Consider the following 25,224-nt stretch of genomic DNA (forward strand, 5'->3'; position numbering starts at 1 on the left):
GTGGTGTATGTGTATGGTGTGTGTGTGTGTAGTTGTGTGTGTGGTGTGTGTAGTGCGTGTGGTGTGTGTGTGGTGTCTGTGTGTATGGTGTGTGTATGTAGTGTGTGTGTGTGTAGTGTGTGTGGTGTCTCTGTGTGTGGTGTCTGTGTGTGCGTGGTGTGTGTGGTGTCTCTGTGTGTGTGGTGTGTGTGTGTAGTTGTGTGTGGTGTGTGTGTGTGTGCAGTGTGTGCGTGTGGTGTGTGTGTGGTGTCTGTGTGTGTGTGGTGTGTGTATGTATGTGTGGTGTATGTGTGCATTTGTGTGGTGTGTGTGTGCACGGGCGTGTGTATGTGGTGTGTGTGTGGTGTGTGTATGTCTGTGGTCTCTGTGTGCATGTGTGTGGTGTCTGTGTGTGTGGTATATGTGTGTATGTGGTGTGCGTGTGTGTGTGTGCATGGTGTGTGTAGGGGGTGTGTGTGGTGTTTGTGTGTGTGTGGTGTCTGTGTGTGGTGTATGTGTGTGTGTGGTGTGTGTGTGTGTGTGTGCACGGGTGTGTGTATGTGGTGTGTGTGTGGTGTGTGTACGTGTGTGTGGTGTGTGGTTGTGTGTGAGGGTGTGTATGTGGTGTGTGTGTGCATACATGTGGGGGTTTTCCCTTACACCCTGCCTGGAAGTGAACCCTTAGGCCCAGAACAGCCTAAGGTTGTGTCCTTGAGGCAACTCCTGTCTCCAGCGCACCCAGGACCCCATGACAGATCCTTCCAGTGCCCGGAGGAAGGAGAAGCCTTGCTGAGGAGGCCGGGATGTACCTGCCTCTACACTCCGGTCCCTAGAAAAGAAGCAGAGGGGACAGTGGATCTGGGCCTAAATCCCCTAGTGTCTAAAACCCCTACACTGAAGGTACCCTCCTTCCCGGCTGACAGGCAGTCTGCAGCACACAGCTGGGTTGAAGGGTATGGGCTGAACTTCAGTCCTGCTCCCCTCGCATCTGGGTGCCTTGTGCAGTGACGACCTGCACAGGTACATACAGCAGCCCTGACAGCTTCGAATTGCTGAGTCAGCATAGGCAAGTCACCTCACCCTCAGCCACAGTCTCCCCATCTGTAGAATGGGGAGAAAAAATGCTGACCATGCAGTCTTGTGGAGATGCAGTTATAAGAGGTGGTGCCTTTGGACGTCCTGGCCCATAGCAGGTGCTTGGAGATTTGGAGCTGGCTTTCCCTGGGACCCTTTGGGGCTGCACAGTGCACAGAAGCTAGAAGCTATAGGGGAAGTGGCGTTTTGAAGGGACACAATCTTGCAATCAGAAGGAAGGGGTTGAGGTTGCCCGCAGGCCCAGGACTGTGGACCCAGGCAGCAGAACAGTCACAGAGGGACATTAGTTGCTTCTAAGCCTCTGCCTTGCAGTTCACCAGTGAAGTCAGCATCCCAGAAACGGGGAAGCAGCAAGCCTAGCCACCCAGGCGAAAAGCCTCTGCTAGCACTTACACTCTATCTATCAGTCACCGATAACAGCCCTGGGTAAAAGGGATTATCACTCCCATTTGATAGACGAGGAAGTTGAACCAAACAGAAGCCAAATAGCTTGCTGGTCACAAAGCTTGTGAATTGCTGAGCAGAGGCTGGGACCTGGGTGTATTAACCATGTAATTCTGGTGCTTTGACATCTGTGGCTTCGCTGACCCTGGACAGACTGACAATGCCAGGCCCAGCCAATTCCTAGGGGTAGTGAACCATTCCTCGAGAGCATGGCTTTCCTCTGCAAACTAACCAGCCCAGAGCTCACATCCACCACGTCTTCCATCCAGCTCACTCACAACGGCCACTCTCCCCCTGCCCTGATCACACCGGGGCCAGGCAAAGACAACTAGGGACGACCCCTGTGCCGCAGAACCCCCTGAAACTGTTCCAGCTAGTCAATCTTAAGCCTGCTTACCCTGCCTCCCCCGTTCCTTCCTGCAAAAGTGATAATAAAGGCTCTTGACCACGTTTTCCCATCTGTCCTTCTGCCTCTCAACTGGCTCTGGTGCGTTCTGTGTGGTCCTTTGGAGTGTGGCATACCCTCTCCTCTTGAGAACTAGGAGTCACAAACACGCTTTCCAATGGAAATGAGCCCTGATCTGCTAGTCTCACCATACCTGAACAGCAATGACAAAACCTACATTTTCAGACACTGGTAATAGCTGATTCCCAAGACCTCAGCACAACCACCTCACCACAGTTCCTTTGTCAGGGCAGTGCCCGAGCACTCTGCCTCTGAGTGGGGCGTGAATGGCTTCCTGTGTCCCTGGCTTGTCTCCGCTTGGACGGCTGTGTGCCCTGAGCCTGCCCGCAGTGCCCATCCCAGGGGTTTAGCTGACTAATATCTGTCCTTTCCATAGACCATGACTCCATGAGGGCGAACCAGGACTGTTCTGCTTGCCTTGTGTCTGCACACAGTAGGTGCTTAACGAACATCTGGGGAGTCTTCAAGTCCATTCCCTCATCTGACCCTCGCAGCAGCCCTCTGAGGTAGGCAGGTATGGGCTCTCCGACCCATATCATAAAGAGGAAAGAAGGGGCCCAGCAAAGTGAGGAGGCCGCCTCGTGGCCACATGGTGGGTCAGAGGCAGGGCAAGAGCTGGAATCAAGGCCTGAGCCCCCAAAGCTGGCCAATATTTTCTGGCGACTGTGTCTGATGGTTTGTGTTGCCGTCTGCATACTAGAGGAGACAGGTCTGCACTCAGCCATTCTGAAGACGGTAAAAGTGAGAGGTCAGTCTGGCCCTGGGGAGGGGAAAGGACAACAGGCTAACCAGCTAACCAGGCTAACAGCTGGGCACCTGTGTCATGATGCCCCACAGACCTTTGAAATAACATTTAAAAAGAAGACCTGATTTACAAAAAGAAAAAAAAATTCCAGCTAGGTGCAGTGGCTCACGCCTGTAATCCCAGCACTTTGGGATGCCAAGGTGGGCGGATCATTTGAACTTGGGAGTTGAGACCAGCCTGGGCAACATGGGGAAACCCTGTTGCTACTAAAAAAGTACAAAAACATTAGCCAGGCGTGGTGGTGCACACCTGTAGTCCCAGCTACTCAGGAGGCTGAGGCAGGAGAATTCCTTGAGCCTGGGAGGCAGAGCTTGCAGTGAGCCAAGATCATGCCACAGCACTCTAGCCTGGGCGACGGGAGTGAAACCCTGTCTCGGAAAAAAAAAAAAAAATCCCCAAGTTAAACAACAGTGGTTCTGCTTTTTTTTTTTCCCTCTGTAGTTTTTGATGATCCCCCAAAGCAAGCTGGGCAGGTGTTGCCAGGCTTGGAGTTACCTACTCTAGCCCATCCTCGTCCCCTGCTTCTCCTCTGACCCACGCCCAGAGGACGGATGCCCACAGTTGCTCATAGGTTAAGTTCTGCAGCAGCCTCCTTCACTTCCTCCCGCTGGTGCCTCCCCCAGTGTTGTTGGACATAACGGATGAAAGGATGGGCCGACGGAGGAACAGACGCACATTTTCTTCACAAGCCTCCTTCTTCGTGAGACCTTCCCTGGTTGTCCCGCGTAGAATTGCCAACCCTCCTGAGTCCTGGCAGCCCCACCTCCCACCTCTGCTGTCTTTTCCTTGTGCTCCACATCCTGGTAGTCCTTGGAGAATACATTCCTTCATTATTGCCTTTCTCCCACCTGAAGTGCAGAGACAAGTGATCTTTTATTCACTGGCTGGGCCCAGCCCAGGGCCTGGTCCAAAGTGGGCCCCAAAGGAAGAATGAGTGAATGAATCTGTCAGCCACTAAGCCTACCCTCTTGGCCTTTGGACAGTCGTCCCCACCAAATGTCCACAGCCGCCCCGCCTCGCTGGCCATCTGCCTCCCGCTAAAGCTGCTCTTCCACACCCTTGCCAGGCCTCACTGATGGCCACCATTCTAACCTTCCTCTTCCTCACTCCACACCCACACCAGTATTTGGCTCTGGAAACTCTCAGCCCCACCCCTTTTCCTCCATCCCACTCTTCTCCTCGTGGTCTCCCCCACTCCAGTGCATCCTTGGGCCTCCTCTCAGCAGCCAGGGTGCTCTTCCAAAGATACAAAGCTGACTTGTCAGTCCTGTCATCAAAACCGTTCTCCATGCCTGGAAAGAGGCCCTGATTCCTTAACGTCTTTGCAAAGCTCTCTATGATCTGGTCCTGCCACCCTCTGTGGTCCTCCCCCACCCTGAACCCACCCGCTCCGTGCTTAGTTCACTCCCAGCACTGAGCCATGCCTCATCTTCCTTCCGAGCCTTTGTGCATGCTGTTCCCCCTCCTGGGGCATCTGACTCCTGCTAACCCTCGGCCCAGACCGCTCCTGCTCCAGGAAGCCTCCCAAGATCCAAGGCTCAGTTAAATGCCTTCTGGGCTCCCAGAAATTAACAGCCTGTCAATTTCCCTTGGTCTAGCCCTGGATGCCATGGGGGTAAGGACCATATCTGTTTTGCTTTTTTCTGAAGTCCCTGGCCCAGTTTGTGCCTGGTATGTTGAAAAAGCTTGGGACATGGCTATTGATTTCAATCAAGCTGAAATCTACTGAGCTGAGCTGTGTGAATCAAGTCTAAGTGATTGGCCCAACCAGGAATTCAAGATAAGACAGTAGAAGGCACTTTTTAATCCTAGAATGCCAGAGATGGCTGCATCCTCAGGGCTTGTAGCACCCAAGCCCCTCATTTACACATGGGAAAACTAAGAACCAGAAACAGTAAGCATCAGAGTTGGGACTAGATCCCAGAACTTATTTCTTCCAGTTCAAGACTTTTTTTTTTGGCTTTCTTTTTTTGAGACCATGGTTGTAAGAACCTGCTGGCTTTGGAAAGACCGTGAGACAGCGTGAGGCAGAACAATAAAAAAGCTCAGAGAGGTGAAGCGATTCACCCAACATCTCACAGCTAGGAGGTAGCAGAGCTGGGACTGAACTCCAGGTCTGGTTGACTCCCGGTCCATTGCTCTTTGCCTACAGAACGTTCCATGGGATGTAAAGTTGTGTGCATATCAAGGGATAGGCTGACCTAAAATAGTGTTATTCCAAGATCCTGCTTTCAGTCTGTACATCCTTTCTAGCCCAAGCTGCATCCAGGTATGGCTATTAGAGTGCCAGGCTGCCCACCTGTCAGCTCCTGCCCCTCCAACCTGGACTCAGGCAACTTCAGAAGCCTCCTAGGTGTGCATGAGACAGCCTATATCTTGTCTGCTGCCCAAGCCAGGCTAATTTAAAGTAGAGATGCTTTTTTTTTCTTTTAACTTTAAAAGGATAAAGAGCTCTTACAGACAACCCAATAGAAAATTGGAGCAAAGACCGTGAACAGGCAAGTCACAAAATAAGACACATCAATGGCTAATAAAAGCCAGAAGACGTTCCTCAACTGCACAGGCTCAATTGCACCAATCATTTAGTAAATAAAAATTACAACTTCAATCAGATGTCATTTTAAACCCATCAAATCGACAAATGCCAGGGTTGCATACTCAGAATCTATAAAAGCCAGGCAGGTCTTGCAAATGGGAGAAAGAGCCAAGTGGGACTCCCAAGAGACCAGCTTTTAGAGGGAGCAGACCCCGCTTCCAGGTCATCATCTCGCAGGGATGGGCTTGGCTTGCCAGATTGCCCCACCTGTCAACCGTAGTCAGAAATCAGATTTCCGTGAGAATATGACTTTTAATTGTTGGCAACTGCTTCAAAATTAGACCCAGTCAGTTCTACTTTTGGAAATAATTGGATGAATACACAGAGATTCATGCATAAGAATATCCATGGCAGCACTAACTATAACAGTGAAAGACTAGATGCTACTAGATGTCAAGCAATATAGCACTGACTAAATAAAATATGATGCATCCCCACAGCAGAGCACTATGAAGATCCTAAGAAGGCTGGCATGTCCCATTGGGTTATTGTCAATACTGGAGGTCTTCGTGGTAGATAAGAAAGATATGTTATAATTAGAGTAGCCAAAAGCTTTAGATTTGTCCGTATCGGGGTAAACTCCATTCGCAAGAAAAGCAGTTACAAAATAAAACCACTCAGGTTATATAATATCACGAAGAAAGAACCTTCAGGAGAAACCTTTACGAAATGGTGTCATGAGCAGATATCCTCTGCAGATGAAGCATTCAGAGCAAAGGATTGCAAAGAATGCCCATGTCAAGTCATTCAGTAGCAGTAATGGATGTGAACGAACAAGTGTCCTTTCAAGGAAAAGATCAGGGCTGTGAACAAATCGAAATGAATCAGTTTGGTTAGGGGCAATAACAGGGACTTTATTTATTTATTTATTTATTTATTTATTTATTTATCTATCTATTTATTTATTTATTTATTGAGAGAAGGTCTTGCTGTGTCACCCAGGCTGGCATACAGTGACACGATCATGGCTCGCTATACCTTCAACCTCCTGGGCTCAAGCGATCCTCCCACCTCAGCCTCCCAAGTAGCTGGGACCACAGGCACGCACATCACAACTGGCTGTTTTTTTTTTTTTTTTTTTAATTTTTTGTAGAAATGAGGTCTTGCCATGTTTCTTAAGCTGGACTTGAACTCCTGGGCTCAAGAGATCCTCCCACCTTGGCCTCCCAAAGCGTTTGGATTACAGGCATGAGCCACTGCACTGGGCCTAATGCAACAGATAGAATGCATAGAAGTCCTAAAAAGCGGTGTGCCCAGCAACATAATGGGTGAAAGATGCACCCGAGTCTCACAAACCAGGCTCCTGAGTCATCTACCATTGGCTGGTATCTGCAGACTCAGGCAGCCTGGGAGGTAAACTTCAATTCTTTGGTTGGGTAAATAAAATCGTAGCCCCAGGAAGAAACCAGAAATAGCAAGAGATAGTAAATGAAAATAAGAATAGAAGCAATAAAAAGACAAATTGAAATCCATGGTGTCGGTCCTCCTATCACCAGTTATGGTGAAAGCGTTCTTGTCAGCTTTATCGTTATATAATTGTCTACTTTTCAAGATATTTAAAGCACTTATGAGAATTTGAAATAATAGATGTGTGGAGAGTTTATTTGGTTAAGTTTGTAATCAAAGTTTAAATGCTTGGGAACATCTAATTTATTAAATTCATAAGTTTTAAGACCTCAGCAGCTTAATTATTAGAATGTTAAATTGTTTTGAGGAGTATTAATTATGGGAAATGAAAAATTAGATGTTGGGCAATGTACAAAGTTGTAAGACTATTTCTTTCCATGAACATTTCCTTGGAGTTCAAGAAATTGTCAATAGTTGGAAAAAACGAAAAAATTTTAACAGCTGAAAAGGAAGCAAAAAATTAACCATACTTCACGCTGAGTAGAGTGTGGGGAACTGACACTCTCATACCTCCCTGGTGAGAGTGTAACTGACGGCATTGTTGCCGCATGTTAGTTTGATCCGGAGTATCAAAACTCAAAAGGACCTCACCCTGTGAAGCAGCCACCACACTTCCAGGGTATATAACATGAACACAACCATGGTGTACCATCAATTCTCATTATTTGTGACAGTCATGTTCTTTAAAGTTGCTGGGAACACCAAATTAGCAAACATCAAAGCATTGCTCCCAGGGGAAATGCAGGGTTAGGGTCCTTTAAGCCTCTAGTCACAACACATTTGTCAAGTGATCAATACGCCAACTCGTTGTATGTGTGTTTCTGTTTAAAGACACCTTACTTAGTGTATATTGCTGATTCATTCACGTTGAACTCATGGCCATCACTCAAACCTGAATGAAGCTTCTCTAACATGTCTTTCCTCCATAATGCTCATTACAGCCTTCTTGTGCTTAGGGTCACTAGACAGCATGTCAGCACTGTGCTTGGGCCATTTTAACAGTGACATCACCAACAAAAAGCACAAAAATGGTGGCACTAAATATACAGCAAAAGGACGCTAATTTCTGGTGTGAGAGCTGACACAGGAAGGCAGAGCCTGGCCTTGCTCCACCTCGTCTGGGAAGTGCCCCTTGGGCGAGGCAAACTCTTGACTGCTCTGTGCGTATTTGAGAATGACTGTGAAAGTGCAGCAAATATTGCTTTTGGGGTTACAAATAAATGTTAGCAAGTAGGCAAACTTGCCAGTAGGAATCTACGAAAAATGAGGATGGACTGTGTGTGTAAAAAAGATGTTAATGGCAACATTGTAATAATCAAACGATTTGGCCACTGGATAAGGCCTAAATGCTAATTAGTGGGATATTGGTCAGACCAGGGTTTCTCAATCTTAGCATCATTGACATTTGGGACCAGATAATTCTTCATTACAGGGAGCTATCCTGTCAATTGTAGATGTTTAGCAACATCTCTGACCTCTACCCACTAGATGCCAGTAACACCGTGCCCCTCCAGTTGTGACAATCAAAAATGTCTCCAGAGGCTACCCAGTAAGAACCTTGGGTCAGATAAACTAGGAGGCAGCCATGCGATGGACTGCTGCTTTGCCTTTAAAACAGCATGATGTCTAAACAGCTTGGGAAGATTCCCGTGACATTTTTGAGTAGAAAAAAAAAAAAGACAGGTGGCAAAACTGGATGTATAATAAGATTCCATTTTTACATCTAAGTGTATTTGCATGCACACACGTAGAAGAAAGAGAAGAGAAAAGGTGAAAGCTTTTCTGACTTCCTGCTGCACGGGCGTATCTGAGGCCTTCACACCAACGAAATCTTGAGTTTTTCAGAGTCCACGGGAGACACAGATTTGAGGGCCACGAGCACTTCCTGCCTGGACTCAGACCCCTGCTGGGAAGGGTTTGGGATCTGGAGTCAGGCCCCACCTCCAGCTGGTGCTCCTGGCAGCCCCTTGCCTGGCATGGAGGACCTGTCTGACGCTGGCTGTCCATGGCATAGCTGGGATCAGCACTCTTCCCTAGGGATAGGACCCTGGTTCCTACTGCCAGCCCCTAACTGGGGTTGCCCTCTACTGGTCACAAGCCCTGGCAGTGTGCCCCACTCCCTGTTCCCCCAGCTAAGCCCCATCTCCAGCCTGATTCCCTGGTTCATCTAGACTGTTCCTTCCCATAGCAGAGCGCTTTGCTAGGTCCTCTACCATCTTCTAGGGTATGCGTACAGATCAGCCCAGCTGTACCCCAGTGGACAGCAGCAGCAGCAGCTGGGTGGGTTACCCCCAGTCTCAGCATCCTCCAACTGCCCCCATCAGACATAATGGGCTCTGGAGTTGGACAACCTGGACACAAATCCTGTCTTGGGCATTTACCACCTATATGGCTTTGAGCAACTTACTTTTCTTTCCTAAGCTTCATTCTCCTCATCCGCGGAACAGACTCTCTCAACACTGAGGAGGGTTCGCTGAGCTAATAAGAGTGAAGAATGCAGCACGGTGTATAGTTTCTCCTGAATCAATGGTAGCTTATGGGGCTTCCATCTGGGGTGATGAAAAGTTCTGGAACTCCATAGTGGGCATTGTACGACATTGTGCATGTCTTTAATGCCACTGAACTGTACACTTAAAAATGGTTAAGAGGGCAATTTTTATGTTACATGCATTTTACTACAATCAATCAATCAATCAGTCAATCAGTCAGTCAGTCAGTCAGTTCATCAATGGCAGCTTCCTTCCTATCTATTGCAGAGCTCTTTATGCTCTGGCCTATCCAGGTTTAATATTTTCATGTCTTTGCCTACTCTTCCACCTCCAGATGCTCCTTAGAAAATTGCCCTGACCTTAGAGTTGAGACATCTTGTCTTTTCCTCTTCTTGGAAGGCTCAGGACCCCAGAGACCTTCCAGAGGGCAGTCCGGGGAGGGGAGGGACCAGAGGGGCCAGGGCTGACCATCCCCCACGATTCAAGCTCTGTAACTATAGTTGGCACCTGGGAGGGAGGAACAACCGGCCCAGGAGTTTGGAAGGAATCCTTCATCTCTCTGGGGTGCTGGGGGTCAGCAGCTGGGGCCTTCCTGGGTCTGTAGCTAAGCCTGGACTGGTGAGCTCCCCCATTCAGCCTCCTGTGACCACAAGCCCCTCAGGGCAACCTGCTCACACTAAATTCATCATCGCCCCCATCCCAGCTGCCTCTGCCTTTTTCTGGGATTTCAAAACCCGGGAGCAGCACCTATGTCTTTCCAGCTGCCGAAGCCAGAGACCCAGAGCCCAGAACCCTCCTTCTCCCACTTCTGACCTCACTCTAGACACTCATGAGCCCAGAATTCTCTGCCCAAACTTCCAGGGCCTGCATAGGGACCTGAGTGCCACCTCCTGAGAGTGGACTGCACCACTGATGTGTGCATAAAGCTGCTTTCAGAGGGTGGGAGATGGGGTCCAGGCCCCACCTCCTGCTCAGGAAGGCTAAGTGGCGAGGGATGGATGAGGGAAGGGTGGGCTAGGTCCTCTGTGTGCGTGTTGGCGGGGGGGTGGGGCAAAGAGAGGGATGAGCCTGCTTCCACTCCCCAGAAAGAGAGGGGTGAGCCTGCTTCCACTCCCCAGAGAGGACTTGTTTCTTCCAGTCCCCACCACCCAGCCTTCCTGAGCAGGAGGCAGGGCCTGGGCCCCATACCCCACCCTCCAGAGGGCAGTTTTCTGTCAGTCCCTAAGTGTTTAATCCTGTGTTTCCAGTACATCTGCCACACCACTTATCTCTGTGCCTTCTGTGGCGTGGAGCCAGAGCTTCCAGCCAGCGAGGCCTGAGGCTTAGCTTGATGCCACTTAGGAGGTCTCCTGCCAAGAAAGAGAATGAAGGCCGTCGATCTGGCCAGCAGGGCTGAAGTGGAGTTACCCAGGGCAAGGCCCACACCTCAGCTTCCTCTGGAGACCAGAGAGCAGTTGCTGGACCTCAGGTCTTCCTCTGCCTTCCCCAGCCTCACTTTTCCTCGTACAACTGGTCAACCCGTACCCCACCCCACCCCAAGCTCCTACCCTTATTCACCCCCTGGCTCCCCAATCTCTCTGCCCTGGTCAGCCTCTCCCAGCCATCCTCCACCTGCAGCCAGAACGAACTCTCCAAAACGCAAACTCTCTCCCTGCTGACAGTGCCGGGGCTCCAGTCACTCTCTGGATAACGCCCAGATCCCTTGCAGAACCCAGCTGACCCCGCCCGCCTTGCCCTGCCTCACCGTTTGCTATAGCAAGCAGCTCATGTTTTCCTTCTCAGGGTGAGCTGGTTCCTACTTTTGTGCCCTTTCATGACACCTCCTCCACCTGCCTTTTCACCTGCAAATTATCCTTCATTCACATCCATCAAGACCTGCCAGGTGAATCTTAATAGCATCCCTGATAGAATAATACCCAAGAAGCAGCTCCATCGAAGGAGGTAGTTTCAAGTAATAACACAAAGAAACAACTCTGCCCTTCGGTGGCCCTGGGTGCAGATCTCCAGTGTGCTGTTTAGTGGCTTCGTGACCTGGGACAAGGTACTTAACCCCTCTGAATCTATATCTTCACCTGGGGCCAATAATATCGACCTATAGGGAAGTGATGAGATTGACATTAACAAGATACATATGCGGGAACCAGTGAGCGAGGCTAAGACGATATCAGTCGTATTTTCTGCATCAAGAAGGGCACATAGGTAGTACATCTCAATTGTAATAGGGAAGATCTAACACAGGCTTGAAAAACAATGAGAACAGACACTGTATTTCATAAGCAGGTCCCGATGGTGTGCACAGGATAACTGAATTTTTGTAGAGAGGGAAAAACATTTAGGAGACATCCCAAAAGGTGAGAGCTAAGAGGATGGGGAGGAAGGATTCTCTCCTGGGGCCTTCAGAGGGAGCACGGCCCTGTCGACACCTTGATTTCACACTTCCAGGTTCTCTAGAATGGCAAGAGAATTAATTCCTACTGTAAGCCATCCAGCTTTTATACTTTGTTGTGGCAGCCACAGGAAATTAATATAAAGAGCAAGGCTTACTTATGTACTAGAAAGGGCAAGGGTTTAAAAAGAAAAAAGAGGAGGAGGAAGAGGAGAATACCCCATCAAGAGTGCTCTCTGGAGGGCTGGAAGTGTCTGCTCAGGACTTGGCCCAGGTGTGTAGCGAGCGTTTGTTGAGTGAATAAACATGTCTGCAGCATGTGACATTGTCTTGTCTCTGTCCTATCTCCTCACGGATCTCTCATTCTAGCCCAAAGCTGCCTGTCATGAAGGAGCTCCCTAGCCAGACTGGAAGCACAGCTGGGCTTCACGCGCAGTCCCAGCCCTCAGCTCTATGGCTGGCATGGGGGAAGCAGGCAACGACCTGAAGGACTCTAGGTCAACAGCTCTATCCCCATCAACTTTGTCAGGGTCCCTGTATGATGATGCTGTGCCCTCGGCCGCATACCCAGCTTCTTATTCTTTGTGACCAAGCTACACCTTGTCATTGGTCAGATCTTTGTGCTGCTTCCAAAGCAATCTACCTATAACTCAGGTTAGACCCTGCCATGCCCTCCTAAAGACCTTTGGCAGCTCCCCCATTCCTTGACATAGCATTCAAGGCCACAATCTATTCCAAGTCATTTTGGGGCTTGCCTGTCAACTCCCCACCTCCAGCCCCTCTTGCTGCCTTCTTCCCCAGCAATCCCACATGGTCAATCTCTGCCCGGGTGCCTGCCTGCCCTCCCACCTTCTCTAATCTCAGCACTGCCCAGGCCTCCCAGCACAGTGGAAATGTCATTCAGAGGGGTTGTGGAGAGCACAGTGTCCCTGGCTCTCCTTCCAGGAAGAGGGAACAGAGGGAGGCCTTTTCTGGAATGTTTCCAGGCCTATCCTCCTTAGCTGGATAGGGACTCTATCTCCAGCAGGGGAAGAAACAGCAGATGTCTTCTGCTCCTCTGAGTGACCCAGTCAGCCTTGAAGAATCACAGGAAATGGCTCTTGGGACTTGCTAATGAGCTTTGGACGTCTTCCCTCTGGCCTGGCAGAGGTGGGTGGGGAGAGCTTCTGGGTCCCACTTGTTGGCCTTTCTCCTACTTTCCAAATGCCTCCTTCCTTTTCCTCCTCCAGCAGCTGGGAGGTGCAGTGCCGAGCCCCACGTAGTGAGGGGAAGCCCAGGCAGAGCAAGCCTGTTTGTTCTCCGGTTTGGGCTCGCTGTAAACAACTTTTCTTTTTCCTGATTAGGTTACACTCTTGAGCAGGGTTTTTGGGACACCTTGGCTTGGTCAGGGGCTACTTGCATCTAAGGGACAGAAAACCCAGTCAAAATAACTGAAATTAGTGGGAGACTGGGAAAGGTCATGGAACCCAAGGGGAACCACCAAGCCTCAAGAGGAAGAACCATCAGATACAAAGCAAAAAGCAAAGTGTCAGACACAAAGCAGATGCTTGCTCTGTCCCTCCTTGGCCCACCTCTTCCTGTCATCACCATTTTTTCTCATTTGCTTTGGAGATCAGACCCCTCTGTTTGTTCATGAGGGTCCCCAAATGGCTGTCCTCAAATGGCAGCCTTCCTTCCCAAAACTTACAGGTTCCCCAGGCCCAGCCAACTAATCTAGTCTCTTCCTCTCTGGGAGCAAGAATGACCATCACGACCCAACAGCAAACTCGTGGAACCCCAGTGATGTGCCGGCCACTGGTCCAACGTCTTTATGTGGGTTTTCTCATGTAATTCTCAAAATAACCTCACAAGGCAAGTTTTATTGTCATCCTTACTTATGAAGATAATAAACGAGGAAACAAAAGCTAGGAGGGGTTAACTTGCCCAGGATCACCTAGTTAATGGGTAAGGAAGTTGGGGTTTGAACCCAGGTTGCTAGGCTCCAAGGTCTGAGCTCTGAAATGAATTGGCCTGGCCCAGTGTCTGGACTGGGCCTTCCTGGATCAGGTGTCCTTCCCCAGCCCAGTCAGCAATGGTGGCAGGATGGGTTTAGGGGTTTGACAGAGCACTCCGGGGCTGTGGGAGAAGGAGGGGACATAGCATTGTCCTGGAATGTAAGCTCCTCCGCTGCTAGGATCGTCTGTCTTGTGCCCTGATGCATTCAGTGCCTAGAACAGTTCCTGGCACACAGTAGTTGCTCAGCAAATGTTTGCTGAATGAATGAATGAACTTCATATCTTGGACTTGTCCCTGGCAGATGAAGAGGTAGAGTTGGATGTAGCCTTATTTGGGACACCTATGACCATCTCATGCTTCCAGGAAAAAAAAAAAAAAAAAAAAAAGATACATTTTATTGATGTTTGGCCATGGGGAAAAACCAACCCCAGCCCTGGTTCTCTCTCCTCTGCAGGGAGCCTCCTCCTCACTGGTTTAATCCAAGACCACCACCCAGAAGTTCTGCTCAGAGCTATGCTGCTGGATGTTAGCAGCCATCCACGCCATGGGCCCTGGCTCTATATGTGGACACTGTGGTGTCTGGTTCAATGTATTTTCACTCAGCACCTTCAATGGCTTAATGAGCTCCGTGATGTACATGTGGTTCTTCCCCAAGATATTTGACTACGAAATCCTCTTTTCCAAAGGCATCTCATGGGACTAGTAGTTTGAACAATACATTTTGAGAAATAAAATTTTGATCAGCTTTGTTGCCTGATTTCATTTGCTCATTGGAACTGAGTTTAAGTATCTATTGTGTGCCGGGTAATAAAGTCTCTGTTTCTCCCCAGTCCCTCTGGCTCCTTACAAGGGCTTACGAGGGCTTCTGGGGTGAGACCCTTCCCCAGGCTCTCTCTCCCATCTACCCTCATTAACCTCACTTGCTGAAAATCTCCCCGGAAGCCCTTGCACCCTCAGGTCTCCTTCTTGGCCACTAGTTGGTCTCTGGGATGGAGCTTTTCCTCCAACCCTCAGGCTATCTGGCCCCAGCCCCTTTCTTTCACTTCGTGGTTTAAAATGCAATTATAGCACATTTCCCTAAAAGGGTTCTAGGCAGAATATTAAGCTTGAAAACAATTGCAGTAGATTGCATTAATCATTTCATTTCGTTTTGCAAATTTGGAAGTTGGGACCTTAGATTGGGATATGTCGGTGAAAGAAAATTAGACAGCATCTCATCGGTTAATGGGTTTCTATGGTGCTAGGTAGCTTGTGCTTGCTCCAAAACCCCCCCTTTGGTTCCTATCAGCTGCCTGACACATGGTATGATCTTCCAGAACTTTCCGAAGCATGTCCTTGGGCTTGGCTACTCTTTCCTTTTTAGAAGGGAATACATTATTATAAAAAAATAAATTTATTATTATCAAAAACTGTGTCATTGTGTTGGTTTGTCCTTCATCACTTGTGCCAAGGAAAAATGATGGTCTGAGTATCCTGGCCTTTCCCTTCCCCTGGGCACTAAAGAGCGTCCTGGCTTGGATGTCTTGTCTTTGTCTCTCCAGACCCCCTGTCCCTCCCCACCCTGCTCAATGCCACACTGTGCACCTCTTTAACTTCCAGTCGGGTTGCCCAATGGGCAGTGCTGGAGGCTGGAGGGAAGGAGGGAGGGGAGAGAGGTCAACCTTTTATTTCCTTGGTTTCCAGCAACCTCCTCTCTTCCCTTCAGGCCTGTGATGGTCTCTGTGGTTTTCAGCAACTTTGCAAAGAGTCGCCGCGTTAACCCCTCCTTGGGAGACTGGAGTTCCTTGTCCCATCTGTTATCTGGGCCTGCACTGAAAGGGGCAGTGAGGTTCTTCCCCTACCCTCCTAGGAAGGCTCTACTGTCCTCAGTTCTTTGGGGGTGTTGATGATGCAGATTTGGGAGAACAGGGGAGGGGATGGACCTGGAGGCTCTGCAGGTATGGAGGCAACAGATGAAAGAGGAAAGAAGAATTTTAAGAAAAGTTGTTAGGAACCAGCAATTCCCATCATGGTGTCTGTGAAATACAAACTGGGGCCAGGCACGGTGGCTCATGCCTGTAATCCCAGCACTTTGGGAGGCCAAGATGGGCAGACTGCTTGAACTCAGGAATTTGAGACCAGCCTGGGCAACATGGCCAAACCCCATCTCTACAAAAAATACAGAAGTTAGTTGGGCATGGTGGCATGCATCTATAATCCCAGCTACAAGGGAGGCTGAGGTGGAAGGATGGCTTGAGCCCAGGAGGCAGAGGTTGCAGTGAGCCAAGATCGCACCACTGCACTCCAGCCTGGGCAACAGAGCCAGATCCTGCCTCAAACAACAGCAACAAACAAAGAGAAAAACCCCAAGAAATATAAATTGAGAGGTTCAGCTACTCTGAGCACCCTTTGTGAGACTGCACTGGGTTTCTCTGACTACATCAGCAGGCCTGAACCTTGTGGGCATGGCCTCAGCATGCAAATTTTCCAGGTTTAGCTATCTTGTGGCCTCTTTGGAATGGCTGCATCTCTAAACCTTGAATCTATTTATCCTATCACTACTAAAATAGAACCCCCCTCAAACTACACAGACTTTCCAAGAGGACCTGAGACAAATTCCCAGGCTTCAAGGCAACCCAGTGAGAGCTTGGCAAAGGAAATGTCTCACCACTTCCGTGCCTAAAAGAAAATCCCTCCAAACCCTGCATCCAGGCAGAGGATGTGTTTGCTGTCCCCTTGCAGAAGATTAGGGTTAAAATACCTTAGGAGCCAACTGTGCTCTGCACCCTGCCCTGGACACCAGGGAATCAGGTGATGCAGACAAAGTCCCCGCTCTCCAGGAGCAGCTGGGGAGATGTGCGTCCCTAGAAGACAGTGACGCAGCAGACAGCACATGGCGGGGTGACAGGGAAGCACCATGAAAGGCCTTGGAGGCTTCCTGGAGGATGACAGGACCCCCCTTCCATAGGGGGTGCCAATGCCAAGTCTTACAGAGAAGCAAGCGTTTGTGGAAGTGAGGATAGGGAAGTGGAAAGGCCATTCTAGCTGTCTGAGGAGTAGGCAGAAGGCACAACAAAAATAAAGGCTTGAGGCTAGAACAGCATGGGTGTATGAGAAGCTAAGCAGGTCAGTGTTGCTGGCATGTCACATAGGAGGCAGGGCGTATACAGATAGGAAGTCAGAGAGCCAGGCAGGCCAGGTCGCAGAGGGTTTTGGCTGTCATGCCCCTATGACATGGCTGTGGCTCTGTGGGCTCCCAGTCTGTTACTAGAAGGGGCAGGTGGGTGAATGACAAGGTGTGGATTGGGAAGATCACTGGGGGCTCTAGGGGTGGGGCATCTGACAGGAAGCCCTGAAAGCAGGGGTCCAGCTGGCTGGCTGCTGCCCACACCAGGGGAGAGGAGGGCTGGCCTCCTATTCTCCAGGCAGGCATCTGGATGCCAGCCAGGCTGTGCCAAGAGCACTGGTAACACTGCGCTGCTCCGAGTCAGGCACTTTACCCCAGCCCCACTTGGCAGCAGGTGAGGATGGAGGTGAGTGGGGGCGTTGTGGCATAGGGCAGTCAGACAGAGCTCCTCCTTGGCGACCTGCTTGTGGGTGGCCACTTCCTATGGTACCTGATATCCTCTGGGTTGGGTGGCCCTTGGCTGGGAGGACAGCAGGGTTGCAAAGGTCTCTGTCTGCCTTCACATGTCCTGTCCCCCAGAAGTTTCTGACAACTCCCAGATAGGGCTTTTGGCCCATGGAGGCAGGACAGAGTTCTGGCTGTAGCCATGGGTCCCAGTGTTGTTTCCTTTGGGAAACTGTACTGGGGATGTCAGACACAGAAGCTGTGTGCTGGTGTAACTTCCTCTCCATCCCTTCCACCAGGTCACAGTGGGGACTGACTCCAGCAAGAAAGGGCTGACTGGTGTAGATCCAGGTCTGCAGATCCAGAATTGGAGGTGCAGAGGCCTCGAGCTGGAGGAATTGGAGATGCGGAGGCCTCGAACTGGAAGCAGCAGGAGCAGAGGCACTAAATTCCAGAGTAGAGAGAGGAGCGGGGCCATGACAAGCTATGAGCGAACCACAAGGAGGCAGGAGCCAAGAGAAAAAAGGGCAGAGAGTAGGGAGGGGAGGAATAAAATGAGGGGGAGCCAGAGTCCAGTAGGGAGAGCTCAGCTTGCCCCAGTGGGGCAGAAGAAGGGACACTGACCACCCCTAAAGGTCCCTCAAAGCTAACCCCATCCCCACAGGCAGGACTCCGCCATCTGTGAGCCTCCCCATTATCCTCTGTGTATTTTCTCAACAAATCCCCATCACCCCGGGACTAGCAGAGCCAAAGCAGGTGTGTTGGGGGTAGCTTTCCGCCTTCAGATCCCGGGCCCTGCCTGTGTCTGCACAGGTGGGGACACCCCGCCCTCCAGCTCCATTTATGCCTCAGTCCCAGACTTCAGGGATTGAAGGACCCTTGGTGGCCTCTAGGACTGCACTTCCCAGGTGTGGCCCATGAGAGGATTTTAGGGGGCAAAGAGAAGCTTTTCTTTAAACATTTAAAATGCATGCATTGGCTGGGCGCAAAGGCTCACACCTGTAATCCCAGCGCTTTGGGAGGCCGAGGTGGGCAGATCACAAGGTCAAGAGATCAAGACCAACCTAACCAACAGAGTGAAACCCTGTCTCTACTAAAAACACAAAAATTAGCTGGGTGTGATGATGGGCGCCTGTAGTCCCAGTTACTCAGAGGCTAAGGCAGGAGAATCACTTGAACCCGGGAGGCGGAGCTTGCAGTGAGCCAAGAGCACGCCACTGCACTCCAGCCTGGTGACAGAGTAACACTCCATCTCAAAAAGGAGAAGCGAAAAAAAAAAAAAAAAAGACATGCATTAATTTTAAGACACATTTTAAAAAACATAACTAGCCTGTCGTATACATGCTTTCAAGACAGAGTTTAGAATTAGGATGGATTTAATTAAGTTTTTTTTTTAAAAAGCAGATAATAAAAAGGTAAGTGTTAGGTGTCAATGCAAGTAGAGGGCGGATTGGTGATGGTTGAACTTGAAAACTGACACTTAGGGAAAACTGCTCCTGGATGGTGCTTTTCTCTCTACCATACTTCATGCAGGAGCCTTGAATTCTTCTCAAAATGAGCATCTCACTACTGATAAGGCAGCTGTGGCCCTCTGGAGATCCAGGAATCTGACTCACCCTGGCCCGCAAGTTTGGCTCCACAAACACGCACTATTCCCTCTTGTGCACGTGGTGCTGGGCTTTGTGCTGGGAATGTGCAGTTGAAAAGGACACAGCTCTGCCTCTTCGTCCCCTGCCTTTGTCTCTTCAAGGCTTCTGTTTCCCATCTGTAAAGTGAGGAGATGTCCCTTAAATCAGGAAAGCTCCTGGCTTTCCTGCTAGGTGATCAGTAAATGCTCCTTCCCTTTTCCTTGAACCCGTTGCCAAGTTATTTCTTGTGCAACACAAAGAATGGATGTCATAAAAAGAGTACAGTGTTAGAGACTTTTTGGATAGCTGCGTGACCTTAGGCAGGTCACTCAACCTCTCTGAGCCTCAGATTCCACATCTATAAAGTGGGGATAACAATATCTCTTGTTGCACATTTATGCGAATATAATGACATATTATTTGCAAAGCACCAAGCACAATATTTGTTCAAACTTCCCCCTTAAAAACTCTTCTCATCTGGACAGAGCCTGCCTTTCTATAGCTCTCTCTCAGGGCCAAGATAAGGGCAGGGTAACCCGGCAACGAGGAAGGCTGACCCTTCTGGGAGCTGCTCATCCTTTGTGTTCTTTTGTTTTTTTGAAACGGAGTTTCACTCTTGTTGCCCAGGCTAGAGTTCAATGGCGTGATCTCGGCTCACTGCAACCTCCGCCTCCCAGGTTCAAGTGATTCTCCTGCCTCAGCTTCCCAAGTAGCTGGGACTACAGGGATACACCACCAGGTCCAGCTAATTTTGTATTTTTAGTAGAGATGGGGTTTCACTATGTTGGTCAGGCTGGTCTCAAAGTCCTGATCTCAAGTGATCCACCTGCCTTGGCCTCCCAAAGTGCTGGAATTACAGGCGTGAGCCACCGCGCCTAGCCCCTTTGTAGTTCAAAGTCCTCTCCCACTCCTCTTGGGCCCCTTAAGTCCCACTCAGTCTCTCACTCTCACCCCATTCTTTCATCAGCAGCTGGATCATGGGGTAGGCTGACTCCGCATGGCCAAGCCGAAAGCTGCCACTTCCACCCAAGCCCACCTTGGCTCCCTCACCAGTGTGCCTCCCTCTCCTTCCTCTTTTATGCCTTCCTGTTTTCCACAAGCCACCTCCAACAGTCTTTTTTTTTTTTTTTTTTTTTGAGATGGAGTCTCACTCTGTCACCCAGGCTGGAGTGCAGTGGCGTGATCTTGGCTCACTGCAAGCTCCGCCTCCTGGGTTCACGCCATTCTCCTGCCTCAGCCTCCTGAGTAGCTGGGACTACAAGCACCCGCCACCACGTCCAGCTAATTTTTTTGTATTTTTAGTAGAGACGAGGTTTCACCCTGTTAGCCAGGATGGTCTCCATCACAACAGTCATTTTTCAATACGCCCCGCCCTGCTGGTAGGAGATCCTACTGCATCCTGACGACAGAACCATCGAGGTCCTATAAAGTCAGTGGGACTGTGAACCCATGAGCTCCAGCCTATGACAGACAAAATACAAGGCCTGCCCCACACCTGAGAGCCCCTGCTTCCCTCTGCCCTTTGGGTGTCATTGGAGATGAGTGCTCTGAGCTTGCGGGCGTCTGGAATCCCCTTCTAATGATGTCTTCCTTGTGTTTATTCCACTTGTCATGGACAACTAAGCAGAGTGGTCCTCTCACTTTCTGGAGTCCTGGCACTGTGTCCAGCACTGAGGACCCAGTCAGGAAATGTCTGTGGAAGGGAGGGAGGGAAGTCTGGTAACAATGGCATCTGCATGATGGCCAGCCTTCTTTCATCCCTGGTTGCCATTTGCTTTCTTTGCAAGGGGCTCCCTTGGGCAGCACTCTCTGGCCAGTCCTAGAAATGCACGTGGGGGCCACGGCCTGGGGCGTGCCCCTGAGTCCTCCACCTCTTTGGCATTGCTTGCACAACACTCAAGTGTCCTAATGCATTCCTGGGTCACATGACTGGGGGACATACCCCCTGTGGGGCTAGTGCCGTGTGCTGTGGCTGCAAACACAGGGTATCTTTGTGAGATCATTCAGATAACAGTGGCAGCCAGCTCTTCACACGTGCCAGGCCCAGGGCCCACAGGCATCTTCTCACATATTCTCACAGCAACCCCTCAAGGGAGGAATCCATGCTGATGAGGAAACTGAAGTTCAGAGAGGCAGGGAGATTGCTCAAAGTAGCACAGCAGCAAGCACTGAGGATGGATTTGAACTCCTGTCTGCCTGATTCTCAAGTCAGCCCTCTTGATCCCATGCTGTGCTGCAAACGGGGGCTGACTGAGAAGGGACAGAGGCACTTCCCACAGCACATGGGCAACAGCTAGGGGCTGGCATACAGCGTCCTCAGTGGGCCCTGATTAGGGGACAGAGGTTGAGAAGTCCACTCGCAGGCAGGGATGGACAGAGCCAGAGTGACCCAAGGCCCACTGGAGAAGCAGAGGCCTAGCTGCACAGAGGGCTGAGGGGGGAAAGGGTGGACAGAAAAGGCCCTGTGGCCCAGGCTGGGTCAGAAAGCCTGTGATCTGCGGCCCTGCTGTGCCTCTTTCTAGCTGTGTGCCACTGGGCATGTTACCTCCCCTCTCGCTGCCTCTGCTTCGACACCTGCACAGCAGGAAAGTTGTGGAGGACCAGCACCTCTGTCCAAAAGGGGACCTGGAGGGGGTCTGGCTGGAGGACAGGCCCAGCCAAGCCTGTGCCCTCTCCCTTCCTTCCCTCTCTATGTCCATCCTCCCTCCCTTTCTTCTCTCCCTTTACCTCCCTTCCTTTATTTTCTCCCTCTCCAACCCCCTTCTTGGAAATTCCTTTTTGGAGGTTTTGCAGAGATCCTGTCCACCTTCCAGGGTGATCTCCGTGCTGCCAGTGGAGCACTGACTCTGAGGCCACCTTTCAAGGGGTTTGGGGGTGGGGTGGTGCCCTGGGGGCCCCTCCCAGGTGCTCTGGCAGCCACAGAGGCTGCCTTCCAGCAGGGCCAGAAAAAGCAGGGCTTCCAATCCCCCACAGACTAAACCTAGCAACAGCCAGGGTTCCTATGGCAACCCACAATTTATTTTTAGTCGTACTTTAACATTAACATGATGTGAGGGGATCTGAGACTTATATTACTCGCTTTTAAACAGTGCCCAAAAAAAGAAAAGAAAAAGAAAAGAGAAAAAGAAAAGAAAGAACGTTTCTTTGGAAGGAAGCATCGGCCACTGGGGGAGGGGAGCGGGGACAAAGCCCCAGTGGTATCTACAGGGAACCGATCTCAGGGAAAAGCAGCAGCTCTTTTTCTATAGTGTAGCCAAATGGGCTTCAGGATACTCAGGCCACAAGGAGGAAGAGGGGCTGTGTGAGTGGGGTCCGCCTAACCCACGCAGAAACAGTAGCAGCCCTCCCTGCCTCAACTTCATGGCCAGAGTTGGAGATGAACATAAAATAGTCCATTCATTTTGTGAAGGACCACTGAGCTTCCAAGTGAACAAGCAAGTGAAAGGGAGGGAGGGAGAAAAAAAGAAAGAAAGGAAGGGAGGGAGGGAGGGGAAGGAGATGAAGGAAGGGAGGGAGGGAGGAAGGAAAGAAGGAAGGAAGGAAGGAAGGAAAGGAGGGCGGGGAAGGAGTGGAAGGAGAGGAAGGAAGGAAGGAAAGAAGGAAGGAAAGGAAAGATAGAAGAAAGGAAGGAAGGATCAACTATGAAGCCAATTAACCATGTGACCTGGGATACCAGCCTGACCTCGGGGACTCAGAAGGAAGGAAGGGCTGGAGTCCGCCTACCAGCCAGAGGACACAGCAGTCCTGGGACCAGTGCCTAGAAGGCAGGGCACAGGAAGGCAGAGACCAGGGGGTGGGTTCAGATGGAGGCTGTGGAGAGGACACTGGACGCTGGCTGTAAAGACATGTCAGCCCCTGCTCTGTACCCAGCCCCATAGCAGGCATCGGGACTTTGGAGATGTGGGGTCTAGTCCCATCTGGAGAAACTCGCATTTGGGGGAAGAGGATGTGGAGACAAATAATCCAGATGCAGCTTGGAAGATGCTGTGCAAGGTAGGTTATGCACAGAAAGGAAGAAGCATCTGAGCTGGTTCTGGATTTTCAGTTGTTTCGCTTGGGCTTTTTCTGGCCAGCGAGTGCTGCTTATTCTCTTGATCCTAGATGGCACTCCCCTGGCTGGAGGCCTGGCCACTTAAAATATTGCATCCCCGGCCAGCGTGATTGGCCCAAGGAATGGGCACATGACCCAAACACAACCAATCAGAGCCTTCCCTGGGACCAAGTTACAGAAATCAGGAGACCGCGGCTCTCCCTCCCCTGGGTTGCTGAGCAGTGGCTTCTGAGAGCCTCAGTCTTGGCCTCCTTGGAGGCAGCACAGCAGCAGGAGGAGAAATAAGGCTGACGGCAAAGAGAAGCAGAGACAGACAGAATGTTGATTCCGGCACCCACATGCTTCCTTTGCTTCTGGGCCCTTTGACGGGAGCCTCTTCAGTTTTCTTTTAAGCCAATTTGAGTTTGCTTCTGTCCCTGACGATAGAACCAACCTGACTAATTCAGATGGTCACTGTGATTTTGCTCACATGAGGGGACAGTAGCACCTTCTGAAGGAGAAAGAAAGGAAGGCTGCTTCCTGAACTTGCTATGAACCAGCACCATGCCAGTGACTTGCAGATCTTTTTCAGAGCTAATCTTCACAGCCTTCTTGGGAATTCAATATTAGTGTAATATTACCCGCAAGAAGCCTGGGGCACAGAGAGCAAATGACTCGCCTAAGAGCACACCGCCAGCAATGCCAGAGCAGGGCTGGCCCCCAGGTCTTCCTGACTCCTGACTGAGCTATACCATCTTTCCTTCCCAAGCCTGGAGTTGCGGCCCCAGGACAGGTTATCTGGGTGTAGCCTGTGATTCCCGAAGCGCAAACCTTGAACAACGCCCATGGGAAGCACCTGGTGCTGATTAAAAAGAGATTCCTGGGCTCAGGATCTCTCTCCAGCCTCCATTCCTACCCCTATCACCACCACCCCTACCCCAGCAGCCTGTGTCCCCGCCAAGCTGTTCCCGAAACTCTCCATGAGCCCTCTGGTTACTGTGCTTTGCTGGTGCCCACCCTCTTTGTCTACCAACTGGGCTGACCTGTTACCTTCCTCACCTCAGTTTTCTGTGACCCTCATCATCCCCTGCCCCAACAAAAACATGCACATGGCTGGCCCCTCACCCTGGCCGAATCCATGCCTCCCTGCCCTGGCATCATACAACACCCCTCCCCAGCCCCCTGTCCTGGCCCCATTCTCACGCCTCTGGGTCTCTGTATGTTGTCTGTCCTCAGCCCTGCTCCCTCCCACCCAGCTGGAAATTCCAAGACAGCAGGTCCTAGCAGGGAGCCTGGCAGACAACATGCATCTCTGCATGGCCGGGCTCTGTTTCTCGGAAAGGGCTGAGATACTCTACTTTTAATGCTGCATCTTTTAAAGGGTTAAATTCATTCACATTTTAGTTATTTATGTTTTTAATGTAGGAAGACAGCTTCGCATGGGGCTAAGCACACAGAACACCCAGGCCTCTGGTGTGGCTTCTGTGACCCCTGGGCAAATGACTCTCCCTCTCTGTGCCTCAGTTCTCTCATCTGGAGATGGGGAGAGACAGTACCTTATAGGGTTGTGGTGAGGAAAAAGTGAAGTGGTGCCTGTCAAATGTTAGCTTTCATTGCCAATGCTTCATGGGAGCTGAGACTTGTGTGGTAACCCCCAGAATTCCCACAGGGACACAACTTTAGACATTATCTCATTTAATCCTCTGGATAAGCATAAATGGCAGAAACGTTACTATTATTAACAGTTGGTGAATCTAAGGAACAGAGAGGTCAACTGACTTGTCCAAGGCCACACAGCCTACAAGAGGAAGAGCTGCAATTTGAACGTTTGTGGTTGAGCACAAACTTTGATGTTACACAGATGTGACTTAAGATTCTGGCTCTGTTCCTCGCTAGCTTTATGATTAAGACAACGCGTTTCACTTAATTGAGATGAACTGAGATCTGCCACAGGGGGACTGTTAGCTCCAACTTGAGTGTAAATCCTGGCTCAACAATAGTTGTTTTCCACCACAATGAGCTACCTCTCAGCTGCGAGGCACGCAGGAACAGATGGCTCCCCTTCTCATGGAAACCCTTAAGTCCTAGGGTTTTCCAAGCTTCCTTCCCAGGACCCTGGCCCCCTGGGCAAGAAGAAGGTAGGCCGGGATTTCCCCTTTCTGAGCCCCAGCATCCTCATCTGTAGGATGCGGATAGCAGCGGTGCCCTCCTGGCAGGGATGTGGTGTGGCTCACGAGATGACCTCACAGGGCACTGAAGGTGCAGGTGCAGAGGCAGTCACCAGGCAGGAACACACACTGTGCCTGGAGACACAGCCCAGAGGTGCTGGTCTCTGCAAGGGGAGAAGGAAAGAG

Source organism: Piliocolobus tephrosceles, chromosome 4 (genome assembly GCF_002776525.5).
Source record: "Piliocolobus tephrosceles isolate RC106 chromosome 4, ASM277652v3, whole genome shotgun sequence".
In the NCBI taxonomy this organism is placed as follows: Eukaryota; Metazoa; Chordata; class Mammalia; order Primates; family Cercopithecidae; genus Piliocolobus; species Piliocolobus tephrosceles.